Source organism: Suncus etruscus, chromosome 3 (genome assembly GCF_024139225.1).
Source record: "Suncus etruscus isolate mSunEtr1 chromosome 3, mSunEtr1.pri.cur, whole genome shotgun sequence".
Lineage (NCBI taxonomy): Eukaryota > Metazoa > Chordata > Mammalia > Eulipotyphla > Soricidae > Suncus > Suncus etruscus.
This window is the reverse complement of record NC_064850.1, coordinates 59,738,990-59,749,585: the sequence shown is the minus strand read 5'-3', so window position 1 is coordinate 59,749,585 and position 10,596 is coordinate 59,738,990. Positions and strand designations below refer to the sequence as shown.

Here is a 10,596-nt window from a genome sequence, read left to right as displayed (position 1 = left end):
GAGTTCCTTTCACACAAATAACTTACTGTAGAGAATTCTCAAAAGACACAGGAAAGAAGAAAAAGCTGTGAAAGTACTGAGGAATGGAGGTAGTGAGGAAAAATAAATGAAGTAGGAATATTTTTTTCTTTTTAGTGTTAAAGGCGGATCTTAAAATCTGGTTGGCAGAATTAAGTGTAGAGATCACCTAAATTAATTACCCTGAGTGTTCTATACAACAATTATACCTTTCATATCTTTACGAGCAATTACTATCTGATATATTTTTGCTGTAACGTGTAGTTATTCATATTCTGTTTGCATGTGAAAAAATAAGAGTTATTGAGTAAGTTAAACAGAGTACATAACCAGTGTGAGGGTAAATAACAATATTTACAGTGATTTACAAGTAATATTAATAACATGCACTTATTCCTTAAATATAGGTATATATGTATCATATATGTAACATCCTTGCTCTATTAGACAAATATATTATTAGTTTTCTATGTGAATTATTAAAAAACAGATTTTCTTACAAAAGCATAATTTGTCTGACAATAGATAGAAAAGTATATGTCAACGCTTACCACAGGCTGTGTTCTTTACACTGACTGTATAGAAAGAGGAGGTCCAGTAAATGCATTCCATATACACCTCAATTCAGGCCCTTTGCCTGGTCTGTATTGTGAATGGGGGACAAAAATAAAAGAAAATTATATAGCAAAACTAGAAACTGTATTTAAGTGTTGTCAGTTATATGTTTTAAAATTCTGTAGAAAGGTAAGTATTGCCATAATTGTCTTTAAAATATTCATGCTCTAAACATTTAAGGTACAATGAACTAATCTGCAATTACATTGAATTTTACCTAAACAAATAAGCCATGTGAAAACTCATTGATTTCTACAGCTTCAGAAAATGTGATGGTGATAAATTATTTTAAAAACAAAATCAGTATTTTAAGACAGTGGTCCAATCTTTAACAAAATAATTTTCTGAGGAAAAAAATCACCAAAGAACTGTATTTAGTTTGCTTTCATTTCTTTATTCTGTGTATTTTTATCTCTTACAATATCTGGCTTATTGTCATTCCCCAAATAATTGCAAGGGTGTCAATGTTTATGCTAATTTTTTATTGAAAATGATGATAGCTCTCTATTCTCTTTTTGTAGGAATGAAAGCCCTGATCATTTTATTTCTGCAATTGAATTAAAAGATATAAGCAAACTAGAATTGAGTCATTATTGGTTCTTTGCCAAAATCCAGTAAATCCCAAGCTTTAGGAAAACGGTAGACTTAAAAGTTACTTCTATGAGTCAGTTTCTGAATCACCTTCACATGTCTATAGCTTCTGAAAAGATCAGACTGTTGGACATGTGAATCTCACACTTTCAGTTTTCAAGAATGAAAGTTGCTATTCCAAAGGCTTTGGAACCTGGTTATACTGTACTCTGATCTAAACAACTATCTGTAGGAAATACCTAGAGACTGGTATTGTCTCTATAGACGTCCTTACAGAAGATTCTAAAATGTGATCTGTGAAGAATAACTGACTTACTCATATCTAAAAAAGAATTATGAACTAATGACCACTCAGGACTATATATTGATGATTTATTTTATTATATGCATGTTTATTATATTATTTATTAAAAATAAATAGTGCACAAAAGTATTACCTACAGTATTGCCTGCAAAAGAATGTGTTAGAGGAAAGGAATAGAATAGTAGTAATTTGTACAGAATAATATTATTGTAGAAATGACTACCAGAAATTGTGGGGGATCTTTTTACTAAAGCAAACCTACAGGAAAAAGACAGTAAGCTCATGTAAAACATGATTGAATACCAAAGTACTTCAGGAGTGATGTCTCCCTGTTTTTAGGCCAAAGGTTTTCCTTCCAATTTCTCCCATATTTTGCTATGCCTATGAAAACAGCAACTGCCACATGCACAATTCTTTCTTTTTTTTTAGTGCATCTACTAATTTAAAAAAGAGCATAATAAAGCTTTTGTTATTGTATTAATGACTTTATTAGGAAAACAACAATTTTCACAAATATAAATGCTAATAAACTCTTCTTTTCCCAATTCTTTTCTTTTCCCTTATTTTTAGATTTTCTATTTTTTATATATTTTATTACTTCGCTTACTGTTATCCTGAAACAAATGTTTTATATTCAATTATGATCAACTGTAGTTATGTAACTATGATATACTTTCTTTAAATAAATTTATTAAAAAACATGACCGAAAAGATAAAGAAAATCTATAACTGCTGAGAGACATTGATTGTCTTTTCTTTTATGAAGGGCTAATGTAGTGCATACTTTTTATAATTTTGTGAATGTTAAATTTAAAACATGAAATCCATGATTTTATAGATTTTTCATAAAAATTGGGATGCTTTTTTGGCTTCCTACTGGAACTTGAAAAATAAGAATGAGGGGCCGGTGAGGTGGCGCTAGAGGTAAGGTGTCTGCATTGAATTGTCATATCACTATTATAACATATCATCTTTCCCATTATAATAGATGCTTTCCCTAGAAATAGATTTGTCCTTGTTTGCTACTATTGGCTTTTTTATAATTATCATTCCATTGCATTAAAGGTTCAACAAAGTTATTAAGGAAACCAATTAAATTAACTATGATTATACATATATATAAATTTTAAAACAAAGTATTACTTTATAAAATATTTCACTATTAATCAGATTCAAAGTCAACTGGCACAAGTGGAAGCAATAAGGAATGTGATATATATATATATAATGGAGATTTTCTGATAAAACCTATCAGCAGTAATACTGAAGTCAAACATATACAATAATAAAAATGGTAGAAAGATCCATATATATATATATATATAATATAGTTGCAAAAAATCCCACAAAAATCTAAAGTAACTTGAATTCTGCTATTGTTTTCTTTCTAAATAACATCTAAGTTTGTGCACAATTACCTACTCTTTTCTTCTATCACAGCTTAATTACGTAAAGGATGCTGCTTGTAGACAACTCTGTCTTACAATTAAGTCTTAAATTATATGTTTTTTTAGAAATGAATCCCTCAGAGTTACAGTTGACATTTTCTTACTTGTATTCTTTAAGAAGAAATTTCTTTTCAACATACCAGCATTATGCCAAGTATATTAATGCTGCCAAAGATTTGGTTTAATTTAGAATGTAGTCTTTAAGATATTCATTTTCAAATGCATTCTGTATTAATATATATGGTAAAGAAAGGGTAGAAGAATAAGTTGAGTCTGAGTTGGATTCTAATGGTTAGAGGTCCACTATTCATATTGTTCTGGATCTAATGGAGCTTTGCTGAGTTGTCAGATATTGACTCAAGATTTCCTCTGACTTCTGCATCTATTATTAGCTACTGGACTGAAACTACAGAGAAATAATGTCAAGTAAGGTAATCCACATCAGTAAGAGACTCCTGGGAAAATCTTTCTGCATTTAGTGAGATATTCTAGCAGATATCTATATAAATAATTTCTGGTCCATTTCCACTATACATGCTATTGCTACAGAGAATTCTAAACTTAAATATGATGTTGAGTATGACATACACATAGCCAAAGGGTCAGCTTTACCTATTTTCCTGATGGCAATATTGCGCAATTAATTTTTTATGTTTTCTCATAAGTTGCAGGATGTGGAAGCTAGAATGCCACATTTCACCAGTTTGAGATATTCATAGGAGAGTTTGTAGGGGGAAAAGAGGCAGAATAAATCAAGTCCCTCTTGTTGCAATAGACAGATGGCTGGCCTGTGGAGGATGGAAGGCTTTGCCAGTAGCTCATAGCAATTTTCCTGAAAATCACCCACTTTTGTACTTCAGTAGACTGAGAATATTGGTGAGAATAGTCTGTGATTTCTTTCTTTCTCTGAGTGTTCTTGAGACTCCCCCCACCAAATCCTTTTGTAATTTTCCATACATATCTCTGTCTTAAACTACTTTTATGTTTTAAGCACCAGAGGGCTGTATGCACTCATGGTATTCTTTCTGTTTGTAAATTTATCCTTGTATTATTCACTTGTATTATACCTCTCTCTTATCCCCCTCAAGAGCCAATCCTCCATGATATCAGAGATGGAAACCCAGGTTCTATCAACTCCTTAATTTTCAGCCATTACTTTAGGTTCTTGGAAAAAAAGGCTCCAATGAATGATTGAAATGACCAGAATTAACAATTTACAGATTTTATGATCACTCATATTTTACTTAGCTAATTAAAATAGTCTGTTATATTAGTTATTTATGGATTCTCCTCATCTCTTTTTCTTCTCCCTCATTAAAAACAAATCCCAAGACTCAATTAAATCTAGCTATCCTATAGAAAAGAGCAACATTAAGTTGAATCAGCTCTGTTGCTAATAAACTGCAATATTATGTATCATATCACTGGTAACATCTGCCCTGAACCCTGATGTATTTTCTCATTTTTCTGAGCTATAATTTTTATAATTTTTTTATTTTCTCTCAAATCTGATTTTTTTCACCTATCCTAAATTCCAGGAAAAAAATGAAACTAAGATAAAGTTTTCCAAACTCTTAGACATTCCCTAGACACTGTATGACCGAATCAACATGCTACTTTTCTTCTTATTGAAACAGCCCACATAAAATTAAGAATTGGATTGAAACTTTAAAAACCAGCTCATATTTCAGGGTAGCGGTTGTTAAATATCAGAAGAGTGTTTCCTTCACTTTATTATTTTTCCCAAATCCTATTATAAGGAATATATCTTATAGGCTGAATCCTTAATCAATAGTCTGGCTGCATGTGCCTCAAAGGACAAGAGAAAGTTCTCTCCATTTTAAAATCCAGTGCACTGCAATATGCTCTTTATTCTCTGTTCTTTTCCTATATAATTTTCTTATGACATATAGCCAAGCAGTTCTCTATGACTTAGTCTGCCATTTTTCAACATGTCAGCTTGTTACTAATAAATGTTTTCATTTATCTTAATAAAAATTAAAAAATAAAAACAATCACAATAATTGGGGCTGGAGAGATATTATAGCAGTTAGGGAACTTGTCTTACAGTGGTCAATAAGGATTTGATTCTTCTGCTTTACAGATAGTTCTCAATGCACAGTCAAGAGTGATTCCTGAGTGCTAAACCAGGAGTAACCCCAAGCACTGCTGCATATGGCTCCAAACTAAACCAAACAAAAGGGAGGGGGGGCGGTGAGGTGGCGCTAGATGGAAGGTGTCTGCCTTGCAAGTGCTAGCCAAGGAAGGACCGTGGTTCGCTCCCCCAATGTCCCATATGGTCCCCCCAAGCCAGGGGCAATTTCTGAGCTCTTAGCAAGGAGTAACCTCTGAGCATCAAACGGGTGTGGCCGAAATCACTGAAAAAAAAGAGGAAAATAACAATAATTAGGTTGTTATATGTCTGAGGAACATTCTCTGAGTACTGAAACCTATTCCACTGATCTGAGGGTGTGTCTTTATTCCAATACCATGCTGTTTTATAACTATTGCTTTGTAATACAGCTTAAAATTGGGGAAAGTAATGCCTCCCATATTCCTTTTCCCAAGGAGTGCTTTAGCTATTCAAGGTGGTTTATTGTACCAAATGAATTTCAGAGGTGTTTGATCCACGTCTTTGAAGAATGTCATGGGTATCTTTAGAGGAATCGCGTTAAATCTGTACAATGTTTTTTGAAGTATTGCCATTTTAATGATGTTGATCCTAACAATCCATGAGGAGGGTATGTGTTTCCATTTCCGCATGTCCTCTCTTACTTCTTGGAGCAGTGTTTTATAGTTTTCTTTGTATAGATCCTTCACATCTGTAGTCAGGTTGACTCGAAGATATTTGAGTTTGTGTGGCACTAATGTGAATGGGATTGTTTTCTTAATGTCCATTTCTTCCCTATCATTATTAGTATATAAAAAGGCCATTGATTTTTGTGTGTTAATTTTGTAGCCTGCCAGTTTGCTATATGAATTTATTATTTCTAGAAGCTTTTTGGTAGAGTCTTTAGGGTTTTCTAAGTAGAGTATCATGTCATCTGCAAACAATGAGAACTTGACTTCTTCCTTTCCTATTTGGATTCCCTTGATATATTTTTCTTGCCTAATCGCTATAGCATATAACATATAACATATAACCACCTAGTTTTTGATAAAGGAGCAAGAAATCCTAAATTGAGCAAGGAAAGCCTATTCAACAAGTGGTGTTGGCACAACTGGTTAGCCACTTGCAAAAAAGCGAACTCAGACCCCCAGCTAACACCATGCACAAAGGTAAAATTCAAATGGATTAAAGACCTTGATACCAGATCTGAAACTATAAGGTATATAGAACAACATGTAGGTGAAACACTCCAGGACATTGAGACTAAAGGCATCTTTAAGGAGGAGACAGCACTTTCCAAACAAGAGGAAGCAGAGATAAACAGATGGGACTATATTAAGCTGAGAAGCTTCTGCATCTCAAAGGAAATAGTGCCCAGAATACAAAGGCCACCCACTGAGTGGGAGAAATTATTCACCCAGTACTCATCAGATAAAGGGCTAATATCCAAAATTTACAAGGTACTGACAGAACTAAACAAGAAAAAAACAACTAACCCCATCAAAAAATGGGAAGAAGAAATGAACAGACACTTTGAAAAAGAAGAAAGGCAAATGGCCAAAAGGCACATGAAAAGATGCTCAACATCACTAATCGTCAGGGAGATGCAAATCAAAACTACTATGAGGTACCACCTCACACCAATGAGATTGGCACACATCACAAAAAAGGAAAACAAACAGTGCTGGCGGGGATGTGGAGAGAAAGGAACTCTTTTTCACTGCTGGTGGGAATGCCATCTAGTACAACCTTTATGGAAAGCGATATGGAGATTCCTTCATAAACTGGAAATTGAGCTTCCATACAATCCAGCTATACCACTCCTAGGAATATACCCAAGGAACACAAAAACACAATACAAAAATCCCTTCCTTATACCTATATTCATTGCAGCGCTATTTACAATAGCCAGACTCTGGAAACAACCAAGATGTCCTTTAACAGATGAGTGGCTGAAGAAACTGTGGTACATATACACAATGGAATACTGTGCAGCCATCAGGAGAGATGAAGTCATGAAATTTTCCTATACATGGATGTACATGGAATCTATTATTCAGAGAGAGACAGAAAGATGCAGAATGGTTTCACTTATCTATGGGTTTTAAGAAAAATGAAAGACATTTTTAACAGTATCTCAGAGATAAGAGAGATGAGGGCTGGTAGGTGCAGCTCATGACAAGAAGCTCATCACATAGAGTGATGAGTGCAGTTGGAGAGATGACTACACTGAAAACTATCATAACAATGTGAATGAATGAGGGAAGTAGAAAGCCTGTCTCTAGTACAGGTGTGGGGTGTGGGGAGGAGGGAAATCTGGGAAATGGTGGTGGGAATGTTGCACTGGTGACGGGGGGGGGGGGTGATCTTTACATGACTGTAATCATACAACTATAATCATATTTGTAATCATAATGTTTAAATAAAGATAATTATAAAAAATAATTAGGTTGGCCTCCTTCATTATATTAAGAAAGTAACTGTTTAGTCAGAAGAAAATATATAAATATATATTTCATGTAAATATTATTAACTCTGTTCTCCTGAAATTTTCTTTAAAAATTTAGCAATTTTAATTTTCACAAAGTAAACAATAAATATTTTCAACTTTATAAACAAATACAGTACATTGTCTTAACCAAGTTTCACTCTAGTTATTTTAGTTGCCAATCTAGCAGAAAAAGTGAAGCATCAATGGCATAATTCAGTGTCTCTTCATCACTGGTGTCTATTATTGCTCTGTAGAAAATTTGTTTCTGCTTGGTAAGAAATATTACAAAAATGCAGGGCCGGCAAGGTGGCACTAGAGGTAAGGCATCTGCCTTGCAAGTGCTAGCCAAGGAAGGACTGTGGTTCAATCCACAGGCGTCCCATATGGTCCCCCCAAGCCAGGGGCAATTTCTGAGCACTTAGCCAGGAGTAACCCCTGAGCATCAAACGGGTGTGGCCCGAATAACCAAAAAAAAATACAAATAATAGAATTTTAGATAGAAATTCCTTTAGATTTATTTAAATGAGGTGAAAGGGTGATAAAACAATAAAACATATGTCACAATTATAGAAATACTGTTTTTGCTGACTCCGCAATCATATTGGCAGATTTACTAATTGTGTGTTAACTGCATTCAGATTGTTTGCTCTGTGTATTATCTACTGAAAGGGCTACTGTTAACATATTGCATACTTTCTGGACATGTTTCCATATCAACTAGATAGTGTGTACACAGAGAATGCAAACTAATTTTAACGTGCATTGAAGCAAAATATAACCAGGAAGGTGAAGCTACTAAAATCTATAGCATATAAATTGTTTGCAAGCATTCATGATTTTATGATTATTAAGAGTTCTGCATGTTCCAAGCTACTGCTCCTCTGCATTAGTACAGTTAAGAGATGAACATTACAACAGTTGGGAAAATGAACCTATTTTTACTTCCATCTTCCCCAAGTAATAATTAGGTTTACTTTAAAGTAATCAGAGGATAGAAATTAATTTGCTAAGTGTGTCATGCTACCACACATTTTTCTAGAGTACCTACCTATAATTACACCCTACATCATATGAGAGGTCCCAAAGCACGTAATTTTTGCATAATATACATTTTCCTCATTAGCACATAGAAGCCTCAAGGTCAAGAATGTACTTCTTGTAAACTGAGTTCTCTGAGAATGTGACAGAATACTTGACAAGAAAAAGGGCCTGAAAGATAATATGAGGTAAGGGCCTCTATTGCTTACAATAAATCTTAGTTAGATCCCAGGAACTGCTACGGTTCCCCAAACAATGCCAGGAATGAATTTTGAGCAATGACTAGAAAAATAAAAAAGGAGATGAGGGTAATACATGATTCTTGTAAAATGGATTTAATAAAAAGATACCCATTGCTCTGGATTACTTTTGTAATTTTCCTATATATGAAGTAGTAAAACCATAACTTGGTTATGCTGGAAAATATATTGCTAAGGTTTTTGATCATAATGAATTGGGAAAATATAAAGGAAAGAAGATTCTAATTTATTTGTTTTATATTTTTTTATTTTGGGGTCACACCTGGTGACACTTAGGGGTTACTTCTGGCTCTGAGCTCAGAAATCGCTCCTGGCTTGGGGGACCCTATGGGATGCTGGGGATTGGACCCCAGTCTTTCCTAGTTCAGCTGCATGTAAGGCAAGAGTTCTACCCAAGAGATAGAATATTTGCAAAGTTTTTCTTATAAAATTCCCTCCCTTTATGGGGTGATCTGTGATACTCTCTTCAATTATTAATTATTTAATACAATATTGGTGTTGATGTGTTCTACATCAGATACTAGTATCCTAAAACTTCATATGTGACTGATACTTTATACATCAGTATTACTAAGTTATAATTATCACACTCTTTATGAGCCCATAAAAAGCCATCTGAAAATCACATTGAAATTATTAAAATTAAACACATTTTATGTATGTATTTTAATAGAAGATAGTTCATTTTAAATGCTCAGTCAAAATTTCAATTGGTTATTCAATGACTTGTAAAAATAAAATTATTCATTTAGGTATTATCATTTTCAGAACTGGAATTCCTAGTACGTTAGAGTGTTTTATATCATTGCTACTGATTTTATTAAATTCACGGACTAGGGTCTATGGAGTTGACACAGCAGATGATTTGCAGGTATCTTAAAACACTATTGGATGGACTACATTTGTAGCTTTGAAATTGTAGAACAAGGACCTCAATAGTTTTCTAAACTATGATGCCCCAGTAAAATAAAAGGAATCAAATAAACTAAGTATACTTACATCATCCTCTGCTTTCTAATCTTAAACATAATTATACAAGTTATTGTCTTTTGCTTATATACATTTTGTTGATTATATGTGAAAATGTTTCTATTTGCCCTTCTTTTGTGTTTGTTTTGGAGCTGCACCTGGTGACACTCAGGGTTTACTCCTGGCTCTACACTCAGAAATCGCTCCTGGCTTGGTGGACTATATGGGACTTCGGGGGATCAAACCACCATCTGACCTTGGTCAGCCGAGTGCAAAGCAAACGCCCTGCCACTGCGCCACCGTTCTGGCCCCTATTTGCCCTTCTTTATTTCAATCACATTGCAATTTTTTTGTTTTTACTCATCCCACATAATTTATTGTAGTCAAATAATTGAAATATAAATATAATTTATATATAATATATAATACAATATATATTTACATATAATTCAATATAAAATAATTAAAATATAAACAAAATTTATATTTCCAATAATTGAAATATAAATAAAAGAACCAAGAAGTATGCTTGTGTGTATTTGTGTGTGTCTGTGTGTGGTTTTCTTTTATTTATAAAGTATAGCTTTTCTCCTCTGTGTTACTAAGACAGTTTGGCTGGGTTATTTAGATTCTTCCAAAAATTTAGATGAATTAATATAAGGCAGAAGCTTTTATTAAATTTTGTTAGTTGTTTTATTCACCAAAAAGGTGCTGTGATTTTTGATCTCATTATTTTTCAATAGATAAGAGGT

General features: G+C 33.5%; 1 non-coding gene across 1 annotated transcript; it reads left to right on the top strand.

The window, feature by feature from the left end:
• The first annotated feature begins 554 nt into the window (after window positions 1-554).
• On the top strand, window positions 555-684 carry LOC126005240 (small nucleolar RNA SNORA51). Its single transcript, XR_007494409.1, has one exon. It is a non-coding gene; the product is annotated as a small nucleolar RNA SNORA51 (small nucleolar RNA).
• The last annotated feature ends 9,912 nt before the right edge of the window (window positions 685-10,596 follow it).